The sequence below is a fragment of the Erpetoichthys calabaricus genome, chromosome 18, assembly GCF_900747795.2.
Source record: "Erpetoichthys calabaricus chromosome 18, fErpCal1.3, whole genome shotgun sequence".
Taxonomy (NCBI): domain Eukaryota; kingdom Metazoa; phylum Chordata; class Cladistia; order Polypteriformes; family Polypteridae; genus Erpetoichthys; species Erpetoichthys calabaricus.
In genome coordinates this window covers 67,407,508-67,426,120 of record NC_041411.2, presented here as the reverse complement: position 1 = coordinate 67,426,120, position 18,613 = coordinate 67,407,508, and the positions used below count along the sequence as shown (strand labels likewise).

General features: G+C 41.4%; 1 protein-coding gene across 1 annotated transcript in view; it reads right to left on the bottom strand.

The window, feature by feature from the left end:
• Window positions 1–11,418, bottom strand: part of LOC114668304 (DDB1- and CUL4-associated factor 1-like) — a 76,313-nt gene extending 64,895 nt beyond the window's left edge. The window contains exon 1 of the mRNA XM_028823968.2: window positions 11,209–11,418. The gene's annotated coding sequence lies outside the window, so the exon portion shown is untranslated. The remainder of the gene's footprint in view (window positions 1–11,208) is intronic.
• Between the last annotated feature and the right edge of the window lie 7,195 nt (window positions 11,419–18,613).

Sequence of the window (18,613 nt, the reverse complement as noted above, 5' to 3'; positions counted from 1 at the left end):
GATTCTAACAGCACACAGCAAAATAATCTCCCACACAATATTCTAACTTGAATCGTCACTGAAAGTAAGAAAAAAAAAAAAAAAGTAAAACAAACTATTTTGCTAGTGTTTTAAGTATTATTCTGTTAAAAACATAAATTTTACAAAACCTGGATTACAATGCACTGTTATAGGGAAAGATGGGTTATTATTTCAATCTTTGTTATGTGGCAGGAGGGTGCTGTACAGGGGTTATCCTTCTTTATCATTTTTTGCTTATACAGGTAGTCCCCAGGTTACGGACATCCGACCTACAACATACAAACGGGGCCGCAGCTGCAATGCATGCGCCTCAGTAACTGCCGCTCCGTCATCTTCGGCCTGCGGACGCTGTAAGCAGTGGCTGGACGGAGGCTAGAGGGGGGTGATTTCACTGCTCGCGCAGCATACTGTCCGTCGGGCAGCTCCCGGCGGCAAGTGGTTTCACTGCCCGCCCACCACACACAGCTGCCCCGTTCATTCTAAGTGCGCGACTGGTAATGCTGCAAGCGGTGATCCGGTTGTGGCTGAACGGGGGGGTAGCATTGTAGTGTGCCTCGGATGGCTGCGTGTTGAATAGGGGCGGTGGTGTTGCGTACGCTGCAGGCAGCATACTGTAGTGGAGGTGACTGTGAGGTGGGCTGGTGATGAACCGCCCCTCGCTGCCCCCGTTCATTCTCAATATCAATCCTGCTTGTACTGTTATGCACATAGCAGGAAGTTGTCTGTTGTCAGTACAGGGTGGTCCAGATCTAATTATGCAGATTCAGATCGTCTGGATGACTTTGATTTATGCAGGGACGATTCCAGTTCGGCGCGAAGACGATTCTTCGCGTCATCAGTTCGCACACTTCTCGATGGTCCAGGATTTTTCAGGTGATTTTCTATGTAATAAACTGAATAAGTTATAGCGTAATGAAAATTGCATAATTAGATCTGGATCACCCTATACATCAGACGTGTTGACGACTGGTGCCTTCCTGCTGTGATAGCTGTACAATGCTGTGCAGAAGAGCTCATCTCAACCTTTTGTCTTCACCCTTCAACAATGTCTCTGAAATACAAATTTGATGCAAGTGCTGGTGATACAGTAAAGAAGAGAAAAACCATCACCATTGAAAATAAAGTAGAAATAATAAAAAGGTCAGAGAGAGGTGAAACTCCATCATTCATTGACAGAGCACTTGGTTACAGTTGGTCAACTATAGCATTTGTTAAAATAATGTACCTGTTCCGACTTACATACAAATTCAACTTAAGTACAAACCTACAGTCCCTATCTTGTACGTAACCCGGGGACTGCCTGTATTCAAATTTTCAAAATGTCTTAATTGCTTCTTTGTTAAATTCTATTTAGTTTAAAAACATCTTTGTCACATTTAACAATTGACACAGCATACAACATTCTCTAAACTACTGAACCCAATTCAGAGCCTACCTGGCAGCATTCGGCTCAAGGCAGGAAAAATCTCTGGACCGGGTGCCATTCACACACAACCACTCATACTAGAGTAAAACAACCAAACTAGCACATCTTTAGGGCTGTGAGGGGAAAACTGGAGTTATCAGAGGGGAAAAAAAAAATTCAGAACATATGAAGATGCACAAGGTGACGTCACTACTGACTGTACTACTTATCTACCCTAAATAAACAACCTCAAATTTTCAAAAATAGGTTAACCTGAAAGAAGTTATTCACCATCTCTTGCTAGGCACTTTGAGACCAAGTATTTTTTCCTGTCTGAAATATGGCTGCAATTTAAACAATTAAGCACAGCTGTATCTACCAACCTATACTTAAAAGATATCTAAACTAAAGACTTACCTAGTTTACTCCAAATTAGTTATAAACAAGAAACAAGATCAGCAAATAAAGAATTCAAGTGGTCCTTCTTAACACTGATGCAAAAAGACACATAGGGTGGGGGGAGGAAAAAAAAAAAACTTTATCGAGGACTCAATGTGCAAGTTGTGCTAGATAAGCAAACCAGCATTTCAATTCTGCACTGTGAGACAAGGCCCAGTAGACTGTGAACTCCTTTTAGTGTAGACTGCTAACCAACAAGCTATTTTACTGAGGACACAAATTGCACCCAATATTTAATCAGAAGAACTAGCAATCAGGTTCGAACTCTAATTCTGTGTCATTTTTAAAGATGTACAGTACATGGAAAAATTTATATGGTCTGTCCTGTCAGGTACATGAAACATAGTACAGGTCACCCCTATACAACACAACAAGTGCAAGAGAGTTCAAACATAGAACAGAACACTTACATTACTAGGTGTCATGTCGCTGCATGCTTAATGTATGTTGATGTACACTTTGCTTATTCCAATTATGACACACATTATTGAGTAGATGGACTGCAGAGGGGTAAAAACTGTTCTTGTGGATGTTGTCATTTCAATAAATGGATATATTTCACAAGAAGATATCATGTTATGATGACTGTTGCTATTGCCTTGTCTTGAAACTGTACATTTCCTCTCTTAATGGACACCAAGAAATTTTTTAAGATAAGCTATAGCAAACCATAACTTAAGTACACTCTAATCCCCATATACAGTAAGCAAGCATGTTGCCAGAGACATAGATAGCAATAAATTAAAAAAAGACAGTATAACAAGGATGGATAAGTATAGTGTGTGAATGAAAAAAAGAAAAAAAAAACTTCAACATTTTCATGTTAAACTATGAAAAACAAACAAGAGTGTTACATAAATAAAGAGGTGAAGGGCAATGCAGGCTACTGAACAAGTCAGTAATGACCAAATTGATTATTAAAAATAACTACAAGACAATTTAACAGTTATGTCTTTCAACAAGTGAACTGCAGCTGACCTGAACCGTCAATCTTTAAAGTGCATGTTTGTCCTCTGACAGCGTTTTACTCAAGTCAGTTATTGACCATGTTATTGTGAAGGGCAGGGCATGCTTCATAAAAAAAAAAAAAAAAAAAGTGTCAAAATATATTTTTTGGCAGCACACACAATCCAGGCACAGACACAGCACCAGATTTAGTGACTGTTGCACCTGGTAATGTTGATTTATTTTGGAGTGCATAAACAGCTGTCCTGTGCATTTGCTATATGTGCTATACCACCATGTAGATTCTTACAAAACTAAATTAAGAAAATATTAATCAATTTGATTGTGGTCAAGTTCCACGGTGCTGTCACTCCCCCCCCCCCCCCCATCCCCCCCTTTCAAAAAAACCAAGCACACAGCTTGGTGTTAACACCTTTTACTCCTGCATTTACAGTGGTGTGAAAAACTATTTGCCCCCTTCCTGATTTCTTATTCTTTTGCATGTTTGTCACACAAAATGTTTCTGATCATCAAACACATTTAACCATTAGTCAAATATAACACAAGTAAACACAAAATGCAGTTTGTAAATGGTGGTTTTTATTATTTAGGGAGAAAAAAAATCCAAACCTACGTTTCACCTGTGTGAAAAAGTAATTGCCCCCTGAACCTAATAACTGGTTGGGCCACCCTTAGCAGCAATAACTGCAATCAAGCGTTTGCGATAACTTGCAATGAGTCTATTACAGCGCTCTGGAGGAATTTTGGCCCACTCATCTTTGCAAAATTGTTGTAATTCAGCTTTATTTGAGGGGTTTCTAGCATGAACCGCCTTTTTAAGGTCATGCCATAGCATCTCAATTGGATTCAGGTCAGGACTTTGACTAGGCCACTCCAAAGTCTTCATTTTGTTTTTCTTCAGCCATTCAGAGGTGGATTTTCTGGTGTGTTTTGGGTCATTGTCCTGTTGCAGCACCCAAGATCGCTTCAGCTTGAGTTGACGAACAGATGGCCGGACATTCTCCTTCAGGATTTTTTGGTAGACAGTAGAATTAATGGTTCCATCTATCACAGCAAGCCTTCCAGGTCCTGAAGCAGCAAAACAACCCCAGACCATCACACTACCACCACCATATTTTACTGTTGGTATGATGTTCTTTTTCTGAAATGCTGTGTTCCTTTTACGCCAGATGTAACGGGACATTTGCCTTCCAAAAAGTTCAACTTTTGTCTCATCAGTCCACAAGGTATTTTCCCAAAAGTCTTGGCAATCATTGAGATGTTTCTTAGCAAAATTGAGACGAGCCCTAATGTTCTTTTTGCTTAACAGTGGTTTGCGTCTTGGACATCTGCCATGCAGGCCGTTTTTGCCCAGTCTCTTTCTTATGGTGGAGTCGTGAACACTGACCTTAATTGAGGCAAGTGAGGCCTGCAGTTCTTTAGACGTTGTCCTGGGGTCTTTTGTGACCTCTCGGATGAGTCGTCTCTGCGCTCTTGGGGTAATTTTGGTCGGCCGGCCACTCCTGGGAAGGTTCACCACTGTTCCATGTTTTTGCCATTTGTGGATAATGGCTCTCACTGTGGTTCGCTGGAGTCCCAAAGCTTTAGAAATGGCTTTATAACCTTTACCAGACTGATAGATCTCAATTACTTCTGTTCTCATTTGTTCCTGAATTTCTTTGGATCTTGGCATGATGTCTAGCTTTTGAGGTGCTTTTGGTCTACTTCTCTGTGTCAGGCAGCTCCTATTTAAGTGATTTCTTGATTGAAACAGGTGTGGCAGTAATCAGGCCTGGGGGTGGCTACGGAAATTGAACTCAGGTGTGATACACCACAGTTAGGTTATTTTTTAACAAGGGGGCAATTACTTTTTCACACAGGGCCATGTAGGTTTGGATTTTTTTTCTCCCTAAATAATAAAAACCATCATTTAAAAACTGCATTTTGTGTTTACTTGTGTTATATTTGACTAATGGTTAAATGTGTTTGATGATCAGAAACATTTTGTGTGACAAACATGCAAAAGAATAAGAAATCAGGAATGGGGCAAATAGTTTTTCACACCACTGTAGATCTCCCTCAGTTTTAGCCAACTGTGATTCTATCTCAAACAGAAACTTAACATAATGTCCACAGCATGCCCACAAAAACGGCTTTTAAAATGATACTTTAACAGAGTACCCTGCTTGCATGCCTTGCGTAGCTACACGAATAATAATAATAATAATAATTCATTACATTTATATAGCGCTTTTCTCAGTACTCAAAGCGCTATCCACACAGGGAGGAACCGGGAAGCGAACCCACAATCTTCCACTGTCTCCTTACTGCAAAGCAGCAGCACTACCACTGCGCCACCTGTGAGGACTAATACATGCTAAAAGTAATAAAGATTCCAAAACAAAAACCCACTTTATTGCTGTTTTAATAAACCTTTATTAGAGAACATGAACATTTTTATAACTCTAAATTGGACATATTCCAGACATTTGCCATGCTCCTAGGTAACTTTAAGCCTTGCTTCAAGTACCAAATTCCATGTAGATAGGTGAGTGTCAAGTGAGAACATTTAGATATTGTCAACTCCGAAATACTGTATTAGAATAGATATACACATTAAACATAAACATAAACTGCTGCATTCAGGCTATAGAGACTTTGAGAGCATTATCAGACAGGTAAAATAAACCCAGCCACAGGGGATGAACAAACCAGTGTGTTTCTTCATGCCAATCCAAAGCATGGATAAGTGGAGTGGGTTAGGTCAGGAAGGGCATCTGGTGTAAAATTTTGCCAGATCAATATGCAGAAAACAATACAGCTTTCCATACCAAAATGGTCAAGGCCCAGTTTAACAATGTTACCAGTACTGTAAGCCAACAAGGTGCTGAAGGAATTTGGGCTACTGTTGGCTGAAGAAGAACAAGAAGAGGGGGGACGTGTGTCCGGAGGCAGGGGGAGAAGGTAAAGAGAGTGGAAGTGAGGAAAGGAACTTTGAATGTTGGCAGTATGACAGGTAAAGGGTGAGAGTTAGCTGATATGGACAGAAACAAAGTTGATATATAGGGTGGGGGTTATCCTGAAGGAACAGTATGTCAAGAGTGTTTTGGAGGTGAAAAGAGTGCCGGACAGAGTGATGATTATGAAGCTGGAAACTGAAGGTGTGATGATGAATGTTGTTAGTGCATATGCCCCACAAGTGGGCGAAGGATGAATAGATGATTTCTGGAGTGAGTTGGATGAAGTGGTGGAGAGTGTCCCCAAGACAAAGACAGTGGTGATTGGAGTGGATTTCAATGGACATGTTGGTGAAGGAGACTAAGGAAGAGGAAGAGGTGATGGGTAGGTATGGTGTCAAGGAGAGGAATGTAAAAATTCAGATGGTAGTGGATTTTATGAAAAGGATGGGCATAGCTGTGGTGAATACGTATTTTAAAAAGAGGGAGGTACACAGGGTGACATACAAGAGTGCAGGAAGATGCACACAGGTAGATTATATCCAATGCAGGAGGGTCAGTCTGAAAGTGACTGGAGACTGCAAAGTGGTGACGGGGAAAGCACAGTTAGGCAGCATAGGATGGTGGTCAGTAGGATGATGCTGGAGATCATGAAGAAGAGGAGAGTGAGGGCATAGCTAAGGATCAAATGGTGGAAGATTGTATGGCTGAGTTCAGGGAGGAGGCAAGACAAGCACTGGGTGGCAATGAAGAGTAACCAGATAGCTGATAAACTACAATGGAAGGGTTAAGGGAGACAGCTAGAAGGGTGCTTGGTGTGATATCTGGACAGAGGAAGGAGGACAAACCAACCTGGTGGTGGAATGGGGAAGTACAGCATAGTATACAAATGAAGAGGCTGGCAAAGAAGATGCGAGATAGTCAGAGAGATGCAGAAAGTAAATAGGAGTATAAGGAGAGAAGGCTAAAGAAAAAGTGTATGATGAGCTGTATGAGAGGCTGGATAATAAGGATGGAGAAAAGGACCTGTACCGATTGGCTAGACAGAGGGACCGAGCTGGGAAAGATATGCAGCAGGGTAGGGTAATAAAAGATAAAGATGGAAACGTACTTGCAAGCAAGGAGAGTGTGTTGAGCAGAAGGAAAGAGTACTTTGTCTCAATCTCTTCATTCATCAGCTTCTCAGAGAAGGTTGGATGATGTGGAGATAGTGAATCAGAAAGTGAAATGGATTAGCAAGGAAGAAAGACAGACAGCTATGAAAAGGATGAAGAACGGAAAGGATGTTGGTCAAGATGACATACCTGTGGAAGCGTGAAGGTGTTTAGGAAAGATGGCAAGTTCTTAACCAGATTGTTTTATGCAACCTTGGACAGTGAGAGGATGCCTACGATGTGGAGAAGAAGTGCAGAGCTGTAGTAACTAAAGAGGGATAAAACTGAAGATCCACAGCATGAAGTTGTGGGAAAGAGTAGTGGAAGCTAGGTTAAGAAGGAAGGAGATGATTAGTGAGCAGCAGTATGGTTTCATGCCAGTAAAGAGCACCACAGATGCAATGTTTGCTCTGAGAGTGTTGATGGAGAAGTTTAGAGAAGGCCAGAAGGAGTTGCATTGCACCTTTGTGGACCTGGAGAAAGCATATGATAAGGTGTCTCGAGAGAAGTTGTGGTATTGTATGAGGAAGTCGGGAGTGGCAGAGAAGTATGTAAGAGTTGTACAGGATATGTACAAGGGAAGTGTGACAGTGGTGAGGTCTGCGGTAGGAGTGATGGATGCTTTCAAAGTGGAGGTGGGAATACATCAGGGATCAGCTCTGAGCCCTTTCTTATTTGCAATGGTGATGGACAGATTAACAGATGAGATTAGTAGGAGTCTCCATGGACTATGATGTTTGCTGATGACATTGTGATCTGTAGCGAAAGTAGGGAATAGGTTGAGGAGACCCTGGAGAGGTGGAGATATGCTCTAGAGAGCAGATGAATGAAGGTCAGTAGGAACATGACCGAATACGTGTGTGAATGAGAGGTAAGTCAGTGGCATGGCGAGGATGGAGAGAGTAGAGTTGGTGAAGGTGGAGGAGTTTAAATACTTGGGATCAACAGTACACAGTAATGGGGATTGTGGAAGAGAGGTGAAAAAGAGTGCAGACAGGGTGGAATGGGTGGAGAAGAGTGTCAAGAGTAATTTGTGACAGAGAGTTATCAGCAAGATTGAAAGGGAAGGTCTGCAGGACAGTAGTGAGACCAGTTATGTTATATGGGTTGGAGTCGGTGGTACTGACCAGGTAGCAGGGGACAGAGCTGGAGGTGGCAGAGTTAAAGATGCTAAGATGTGCATTGGGTGTGATGAGGATGGATAGAATTAGGAACGAGTACATTAGAGGGTCAGCTCAGGTTGGACGGTTGGGAGACAAAGTCAGAGAGGCGAGATTGCGTTGGTTTGGACATGTGTAGAGGAGAGATGTTGGGTATATTGGGAAAAGGATGTTAAAGATAGAGCGGCCAGGCAAGAGAAAAAGAGGAAGGCCTAAGAGAAGGTTTATGGATGTGGTGAAAAAGGACATGCAGGCGATGGGTGTGACAGAACCAGATGTAGAGGACGGAAAGAACAAAATGATCCGCTGTGGCAACCCTGTAATGGGAGCAGCCGAAAGGAGAAGGAGAAGAAGAAGAAAAGTAATGTTTGGGTCACTATAACACACCGTTTTCTATTGACAAACAACTCTAAAAGGCTGTCCACGGCAAAAAATTTTGTGAACTATATAAAGTGCCGAAGATTTTTTTTTTCACAATACTCAATACAGACATAAATCTTTCAAGAGTAAGAAGCTATGGCTACACCTGCTAGAGGACAAAACCAACAGCTTCCTGCTTTGCACATAATGCTTGCTGGGCCAAGCTCCTGCATTCTTGCAACCCTGTTCAGGATAAGCAGGTTTGAAACTGGATGTATGAAATGGATGATTAGACTTTTTTCTCTCATGATGAGAAGATGCTCAGGTGCAATTACTGACCACCAAAAGCTGTACATATGGACCTCTGCCAGCAGCTGTGTCCCACCCTTGCACTATATACTATGTGTAATAATGTTATTTCAGAGGAGATGCAAGGTCTCTCTGTGTATGGAGTTCCTTGTAACTGAGAAATATCATTGTCCATTAATAAAGTCAACCTGCATCCTAAACGAGGACATTGTCTACATCTTCATGATGCCCTACGGTTAATTCTCTTAAGTTTATATTATTTATTACATAATTTTATGTTAATATAATGCATACTATTGCTGTCATTTAACAATTTTATTGACATTTATAAAGTTGTGTACTATTGTTTGTCTTTTAATTCTACTTAATGCATAGTCTATGAGTTTGCAAACTAGGTATTTTACTACATATGGAAGTGTGTGTGTAATTGTAGGTGACAAATAAAATTTAATTTGAGAAGCGCTAGAACAAAATTCTTAAAACTTGACAAATCTGTCCATTTTGAACCAGCCAAAGTTTCAATTTCAGAATACTGTACGTAGCTTTGGTGTTGAGGTATGTTTATGACAACAAAATCAAAATGGAATTAATTTTATTACTGATACCCGACACTCTTTTCTCTTTACGAAAACCTAAATACAATAAGTGGTATTCGCTTCAACTGTTGTGGGCGTAGTTTATGTAAACAGCAATCACTATGACAGAACAAGGCGTTCAACATAACATTGCCTTTCAGCTACAACAGTTTGAACCTACACGAACAATACCCTGGACATTTTAGAATACAAGTTAACACTCCAAATCATTCTTTGCTCCGAAATGTACATATTCTGTAACTTTAAAAGCTTTTTTTCACATTTACTCTGGTGCCCCACAGGTTCGACTGTATGTGACTGAAGGAGTCGCTTTTAGAATGTATGCCATATTTGTTGGGGTGGGAGATATCACCTCAAAAATAATAACCTCATCCTATTATAAGATGTTTTTGATGTGTTAAGAATTCTGAGCAACAACCACACTCCATGGAAATGAAAACGTTTTAGCTCTCCTTATTTCACTTATTCTGAGAAATAAAAAAAATAATACATTTTAATGCAATAATAAATAAATTAAATGCATACATACAAACAACAGCTCCGTCATGGGAGGACAATTACCAGATCAAACACTGTCTTTCTAATTAAAGTGATGAAAAACAGATGATGTCGATACAGGAAGACATATACTGTACAAGCAATGCAACAAAAGCAATATTGTAGTTTCAGAGCAGTAGCTGGTATTAATAGTAACTTCCTTAAAACATAAACATGGAAAAGCATGTACTTCTTAAATACTTGAATAACATCTTCCTCGTTAATCTCTAAAAAACGGATAACTTATGCAATTAAAAAGCGCAATGGGTCTGTGATATCATTGCAAAAACGTGCACTTCCGCGAACAACTGAACAGATTCTTCAGACTAAAATGTATCAGCAGTTTTTATATTTACTGAAATTAAATTAATTTAACTTAATTTCAATAACACGACATTTCTGAATTTCTATTAAAAGGCATTTAATGTATTTGATAAAAAACTGCTACAAGCAGCAATACATACATTCACGATCAATTAATACAAACAGCTCGTAAACATTAACATTACACATTTTTCAATGTCCCTATACACAACTAAACAGCACGCACCAGCGACATAATTTTGATTTACTTAACCGATTTTTTTTTCACCAGTGCGTCAACATTTAAAATACCGAAAACCAATACAAATATCCCAATGTCATCGATTCCGCTTTGAATGGGCTCTGAAGAGCACGGAGTCCTGTCAGATTCCACGTGGGTAGCAATGAGTTACTGTTTAAAGCCTAAAACTATTCTTTTGTTCTGTTTAAGAGAATACACTTATCATCCGCATCGCTGACACAACTAGCGATCATTTAAAAAAGGTAAAGTCAAATAGAAGCTTTAAAACAAAAAGTAAGTTTTCGTCACAGAAGGCAGCTGTTCTCTAGAAGTATTCGAAGTGAAAAAGGCCCCTCCCCTTCGTAAACAGTGGTCAGATCTCGGCACATGTAAACAAGATTTCCATTCAGATTTTTAGCCATATGTCATATATCAGTGGACAATGTCGAAGGATCCGTTGGCCGTAATTATTTATCAATATAGGAATGGAACTCATAACCTGAAACAAAAACATATGCACTGTACAATATCACGTGGAGCCTCTGGATTTAAATCCATTATGGCCTGTTCCTCTACTTGAACTGATAATCAACACAAGGCCGGAGAATATACTGTCAGACAGCGGAACGACTGAAATCAATGACAAAAATAACGCTTAATTTAATAAAAGAAAATTAAAACATAAATAACTTGCAAAATCCACAGACAGAGTCAATGGAAGTATTCTGTCATAGACAGGCAGACTAAAAAAGCAGTCTTACCGGTAAACTCTCTTCAGTCTCCTTCCTCCAACTTTCTTCAAAGCTCCCCCACTACACTCCGAAATTAAGATAAGGATCTCAAACAGGAACAAACTTTTTAAGTCAAGAAGGCACCTTACGAGAATTCTGTTATGTCTTTCTTATGTTCTCATTCGATTTCTAATGTGTGCCAGGTTTATCATGGCGTCCACGCTCTCAAGCGTCATACGCATAAGACGCCGCGCGGATGAATAGCGTAGAAGTGAGACCGGGAATTTACAGTACGCATGCGCATTGCTAACCATGCATTAAGGGAAATGTTTTCTTGAGATCGAAGTGCTGTTGTAATCGTATAAATAGTTCCTCAGAGAAGTAATAAGTATATATAATTCTGACGTTACTATGATTTATTTACATTCTCGATAGAAATTTAGTTTTTGGCATAATGTTAACCCCCCCCTCCCCCCCCCCCCCCCCCTCCCCCCCCCCCCCCCCCCCCGCTCTCTCCCCCACTAACCTTTATGGGAAATGTAGTTGAATGGCGAGAAAACCTCGGTTTGTGCCTGAGTAATCTTATGCGTTGTAGTGATTCGCTGTATGGGAATGTTTACGAGCGTTAGATACATGGGACTGTCTAATGCTGCACCTTATAGCTAAGACTGGTTATCGTAGTTCACCAGATGGGATCGGCAACTTTCCGGATAAAGTGTATACTCAAAAGGTCATTTGGAGTATTTGTTGCTAGGGGCTTATAGAGTTGCGCCTGAAAACTGTAAAGTGACTGATGTTTTTTAATTGCAAAATGCTGAGACATTTAGGTCTTACATACATCACAGCGAGTTGTATGTTTACTGGCAAAACAGTGACACTGTAAGTAATTTCTAAAAAATCATTTATCTTTCTTCTACCTTTTTGTCTGATGACGAGGATTACAGACTATAACTTCAGTTTTCTTTTCGCTCAGTGTAGTATTTGCATGTTACATTTGTAAATGCGTCAAAAATGTAGGTTATACACCTTTTGATACAGTGGCGTGAAATATAGCATGTGATTCCCGTTTTCCTCCATTAGAGGCCGTAAATTTTAGATACCGATTGTTTTCAGGTCATCAGCCAATATCCTGTATGTGATTAATTACATCTGTTTGAGCCAATATAAGTTTTTCTAACTCGTTCATTCAATAAATAACACCAACTATGTGAAAAAGCAATTGTACCCATAACCTTTTTTTAGAGACATTTAGCCGCAATGACTGCTGCCTGATCGCTTCCTTTGATTCAACGCATTTTCCACATCACAGTGGAGGAATTTTAGCCCGCTTTGTTTCACGAAATTGGTTTGATCCAGATACATCAGTAGACTTTCCAGCAAGAACAGCTTATTTCAAGTCCTTCCACATCATTGTTATTCAGTTTAAGTATGAACTTTAACGTGACCAGTATTAACCATTAATTTTGCCACCTTTCTGTTCTGCTGTGGAACTGTTTCTGTTTTCTGGATCATTGTTTTGCAGCATGGCCCGTGAAACTTCAGCTTCAGCTGCTCTTTAGCTTTTCTATATGCATTTCTTCTCATTAGTCATTTGTTGAAAAGTATAAGGATTTATCTGTCTTCTACTCTATAATAAAACACCACTGTCTGTGAATATGTGCGTGTGTATGGCCCCTCCTAGCAATCTAATTGGTCAGATTGGTTTGACTGGCCAGTTTCACTTTTGTTGGTAAATCAAACACGATCAAGACAGGAAGCACCGGGCATGAGAGGCAGGCACACATGGAAATACAGAGGAAAGACATAGGAGGAATGCCAAGAGTTGCCTTCAAATATCGGAAGTTTTCACAAGAATACAAATGATATTTTCACAGTGGGCAGTATGGACCCGTGTGCCATTTGGTGGTAGTGAAAAAGTGGACAGGAGACAAGCAAGGCATCTCAGAATGAGTCTGAGAAGTAGGCTTCATGGGAACACGTCTTAAAATAAAACCTTGAATACCTTCTATGCAATTACCTCGGGCAGATGTTCCACCCGTTGTTCTTTTTGTCTTCATTCAGCACGTTTAAGTGAGCTTCAAAACCCAGTTATTCACAAAAAAATACCGTTTGTGGACAATAGACGGCACTCCAGCTCCCCAACACAACAGACACAGGGCACAAGTTAAAAGCACAAAAGAGCCTTTTTATTGCGTGGAAAACTCTTCACACCAGTGTTTCCCACCACCACAGCCACAAGTTCAAGAATATTAAGCACACAATAACTCTTTTTTCATTCTGTCTCTTGGTCTTTGCCTCCTCCACTCCTCCCAGCAACCTTCATCCACCTTCCACCGGACTCTGGCTCACCCCTGTGAGGCCAGCAATTCCTTTTATATTGGCCAACCTGGATGTGCTTCTGCTCTTCTGCCCACGTGATCTGTAAGGACATCTGGGTAAGGCAGAAACCCCATGCCATATGGCTCCTCAGTTTCTGCAATGCCCCGTGGCGGCACCCACAGTACCCAAATGGGCTGAAGTAAAAAAGTCCAAGTCCCATGATGCCCTGTGGGAATCCAGGGCAGAGCTACAACCCAGGGAGGCTGCCATCTAGCATTCTGGGGGAGGCAGTGCTTTACAGAAGCTGCCTTCCCCCATCCCTCTATCTCTTGAACTGGGTTGGGCTGCCGGCCATCCTTTACACATTTAAACCCTTATTCCAGTTAGAGAAATTGGGCGTTTGGCCTCTGAGTAGCCTGGTTAACAGAAGCAGATTTCTCTACCAATAACCCGATTTTGTGGTCATGTAAACCTTAACCAGGTTACTGTTAAGGATTTTGTATTCAGTGCATGTATTTATTTCAAACATGCTTTCACTAGCCACAGGTAGAAGCGCACACAAAATAAATTTCCAGGGGTAAACATTTGGGTGGTCTCTGTATTCCTTCTGCTTGCTGCAATAATCTGTCTCAGTATTTCAGAGATTGCTAAATTTATATTGAGGAGTTGAACATACAATGCTAAACTCAGCAACACAATCTCGAAAGCAGAAGGGTAATGCGTTAAAAGTAACATACATTACATAGTCTGAATACTTTTTAATGTATAGACTAACCCTAAGACAATACTTATTTCTCTATTATAAAAGAAAATCTTGAGACGAGACTATTGCCAAGAGATTTTTTCAAGTCCATTTTCAACCATGCCCAAGGTCCACTCACCTCTCATTTGTGTGAATGCTTTTGTCAGACACAGTTCCTGCTCTCTCAGCTCTTATAAATGTTTACGTTTTCCTCACTTTAAGTTTCCAATAAAAGAAGATGTATTATGTTCAAATCTTATTGAAGAATTTCATCCCGAAGAATATCTACAACCGTTAACACTGTTCAGTCTTCCACCGGCCGAAATACTGTTGAAAGAAGGATGTATCATAATGTTATTGCTTGATTTATGTATGAATGATGGGCTGTGCAATAGGACAAGTTTAGTTGTATTCAAAATTGGTCGAACAATTCTGACATGTAAAATTTTAACAGGCGACAAGAAAGGTAATGTATTACATCTTCCGCGGATAACATTAGACACCAAAGGAGATCTTGATATGCCATACGTATTAAAACGTTTACAGTTTCCCATTAGAATAGCTTTTACTATGACAATTAACAAATCACAGGGACAAACATTAGAAAAAGTCGGTTTATTTATTAGAGAGAAAGAAATTAAATTTACTCACGGGCAGTTATATGTTTCGTTGTCACAATGTAAGTCCAAACACGGAATCAAAATTCAAGGCGATATTGATGAAAAGTTTTAAAGTAAAAGTTTAACTTTAAATAATATTTGCGTGTTAATTTCAATGCCAAACAAAACAAAAATGTATAACACAACAAATACCTCTAACGCAGCATGAAGTATAATTTTCTTTCAATTTATTACATTTTACTATTTTTTACTATGGTTAATTACTCACTGTCATGTAAAATAGTTAATTCTATTATGCATATGTAACAATTCGCATGAAAATAACAATCTGTTTAGATAGATAGATAGATAGATAGATAGATAGATAGATAGATAGATAGATAGATAGATAGATAGATAGATAGATAGATAGATAGATAGATAGATAGATAGATACTTTATTAATCCCAAAGGGAAATTCACATATTGTATATGCGCTTCCACATACGCGAGCGGCAAAGCTGTGAAGTGGCTAGCGCGTAGCTCCAGCCAGGGGGTTGACGGGCGAAGCGAGCAGGGGGCAGAGCCCCCTAGTGTTTATTAAGATCTAACGGAGCGATGGTCCTAAATGTAACCCAGCTGACTAGCAGGGAAAATGACTTAGGCAGACAGATGCAGGGAACGATTAGGGATATTTATAATTTGTTTGTTTTTCCCTTGTCAAGGAATGAGCAACAATGAGAAAGTACAAGAGCACTGAAGTACCTCACTTCCTCTATAGCAGAAAAGTGGGTCAGCTTCTCCTCCACCAAATAAACAGCATTGACTTGGTGTTTCTGAAGGCAGATGTATAGCCCAGCCAGACAAATAAAGGTGAGCACCACTCCAGTGTGTTCACTCTTCAGTCTGTTTAAGTTGTACATCCGCTTCCCCATACGCGAGTGGCAGATCTGCAAAGTGGCTAGCGTGTAGCACCTGCCCCGGGGGTTGGCAAGCGAAGCAAGCAGGGGGCAGATCCCCCTAGTGTCAATGAAGTAAAAATACCTGCGTTATTATTATTCCAGCAGCATTCCATTGTAACGTAAGAAGCAGGCCTGGTTGCACAGTGTGCTGCATGCATTCAGATAATCGAAACCTGTAAATACAGCATCAGTTTGACTAAACATGTTTATAAAACGCAAGAAAATGAACTCAGGCATCATGCATATTTTAGATTTGAAGTGGCCAATGATGACGTTTAACTTTTTTTTGCGCAGTTTAATGGTGTCCTTTTGACAAAGAGCTCCAGAAGATTGTTTACCCATGGAAATGCAGATTTTTAATAAACCAGGCTTCTGCCTTAATCAAGTTATTCACCTTAATCCAGTTATGTGTGTGCATGTAAACACACTCATAGTGTGGGTTTGGCCGCAATACTAACTCACTACATGTTGGGTGTTCCAGATAAGATACATCTATGCTACAATCAACTGAAACCTCAGACATGAGATCTCAATTGAACTAATGAGACTTCTAAAACCTGCCCTGTGGTGGGCTGGCACCCTGCCCGGGGTTAGTTTCCTGCCTTGCGCCCTGTGTTGGCTGGGATTGGCTCCAGCAGACCCCTGTGACCCTGTAGTTAGGATATAGCGGGTTGGGTAATGGATGGATAGATGGACTTCTAAAACCAATTGACTGCACCAGCAATGATCTCTTTTCACTTTGACATTAAACTTGCACATTAGCCAGCAGCCATGCCACATGCACTTCAGAATGGGCCATCCACCTGTAGCTAAGCATGTTCGGGTCCAGTCTTGGTCATTGCCTCTTCTAGTTTTTGCCATCGGGCAAGAGATACAGAGCAATAAAAACCAGGAGAAACCGCCTTAAAAACAGTTTTTATCCAAAAGTAATCAAGGCCCTGAACTCAAATTAAACTGCTCCATACCATTCTCTCAATGTGCAATACAGACCTTAAGTCAGTCAGTGCAATTTGTACATTTAACCAGCGCAATATGATGGCAGACTGGGGTGGTGGTCCCCCTCTTTAAGAGGGATCACATCCTTCTGCCTCCCTGGAAAAGTCTATTCGGGGGTCCTGGAGAGGAGGGTCCGTCGGATAGTCGAACCTCAGATTCAGGAGGAACAGTGTGGTTTCTCGTCCTGGTCGTGGAACAGTGGACCAGCTCTACACCCTTAGCAGGGTCCTGGAGGTCAACCAGTCTACATGTGTTTTGTGGACTTGGAAAAGGCGTTCGACCGTGTCCCTCAGGGAATCCTATGGGGGGTACTCCGAGAGTATGGGGTACCAGACCCCCTGGTAAGGGCTGTTCAGTCCCTGTACGATCGGTGTCAGAGCTTGGTCCGCATTGCCTGCAGTAAGTCGAACCCATTTCCTTTGAGAGTTGGACTCCGCCAGGGCTGCCCTTTGTCATTGATTCTGTTCATAACTTTTTGGTGGACTCAGGATTGGTGATGTTGTCCTGATTGCTTCATTAGACCGTGATCTTCAGCTCTCTCTGGATCGGTTCGCAGCTGAGTGTCAAGTGGCTGGGATGGGAATCAGCACCTCCAAATCCGAGACCATGGTCCTCAGCCGAAAAAGGGTGGAATGCCCTCTCAGGGTTGGGAGCGAGATCCTTCCCCAAGTGGAGGAGTTCAAGTATCTTGGGATCTTGTTCCCGAGTGAGGGAAGAATAGAGCAGGAGATCGACAAGCGGATCGGTGCAGCATCCGCAGTAATGCGGGCTCTGCATCGGTCTGTCGTGGTGAAAAAGGAGCTGAGCCGCAAGGCAAAGCTCTCAATTTACCAGTCGATCTATGTTCCTACCCTCACCTATGGTCATGAGCTATGGGTAGTGACCGAAAGAACGAGATCGCGAATACAAGCGGCTGAAATGAGTTTCCTCCGCAGGGTGTCTGGGCTCTCCCTTAAAGATAGGGTGAGAAGCTCAGTCATCCGGGAGGGGCTCAGAGTAGAGCCGCTGCTCCTCCGCATCCAGAGGAGTCAGATAAGGTGGCTCGGGCATCTGATCAGGATGCCTCCCTGGTGAGGTGTTCTGGGCACGTCTAACCAGGAGAAGGCCCCGGGGAAGACCCAGGACACGCTGGAGGGACTATGTCTCTCGGCTGGCCTGGGAATGCCTTGGGATTCTCCTGGAAGAGCTAGAAGAAGTGGCCGGGGAGAGGGAAGTCTGGGCAACTCTGCTCAAGCTGCTGCCCCCGCGACCCGACCTTGGATTACCGGAAGAGGATGGATGGATGGATAGAATATGTATATGAAAGTGTAATTTGTATGTATTTGTAATTCACTCATTACTATTCTTTTCTTGTTTTTTTAATTCTTATGCCTCACACTGAGTTGACAGCACCTTCAATTTCGTTGTTCCTTTGTAAAAGTGACAATGACAATAAAGATTTATCTCTCTCTTTCTATCTCTCTCTCTCTATTTGGATGGGAGACCATCTAGGAAAAGCTTGGGTTGCTCCTAGAAGAGGTGTTGGTGAGGCCAACAGGCAGTGTTTACCCTGTGGTCTGTGTGTGAATCCCAATGCCCCAGTTCAGTAACAGGGGACACTGTGCTGTAAAAATGGTGGCGTCCATTGGGTAAGACATAAAACCGAGGTCCTGACTCTGTGTGGTCATAAAAGATCCCTGGGCATCTTTCGTAAACAGTAGGATGTTTCCCAGTATCCTTCCCACTACAACTTGGTCATTCTAGCCTCCTAATCATCTGCACAACCCTAACCCTCTAAATGACTATTTCTCTCACCTCTTCACCACCTAATAACTAAT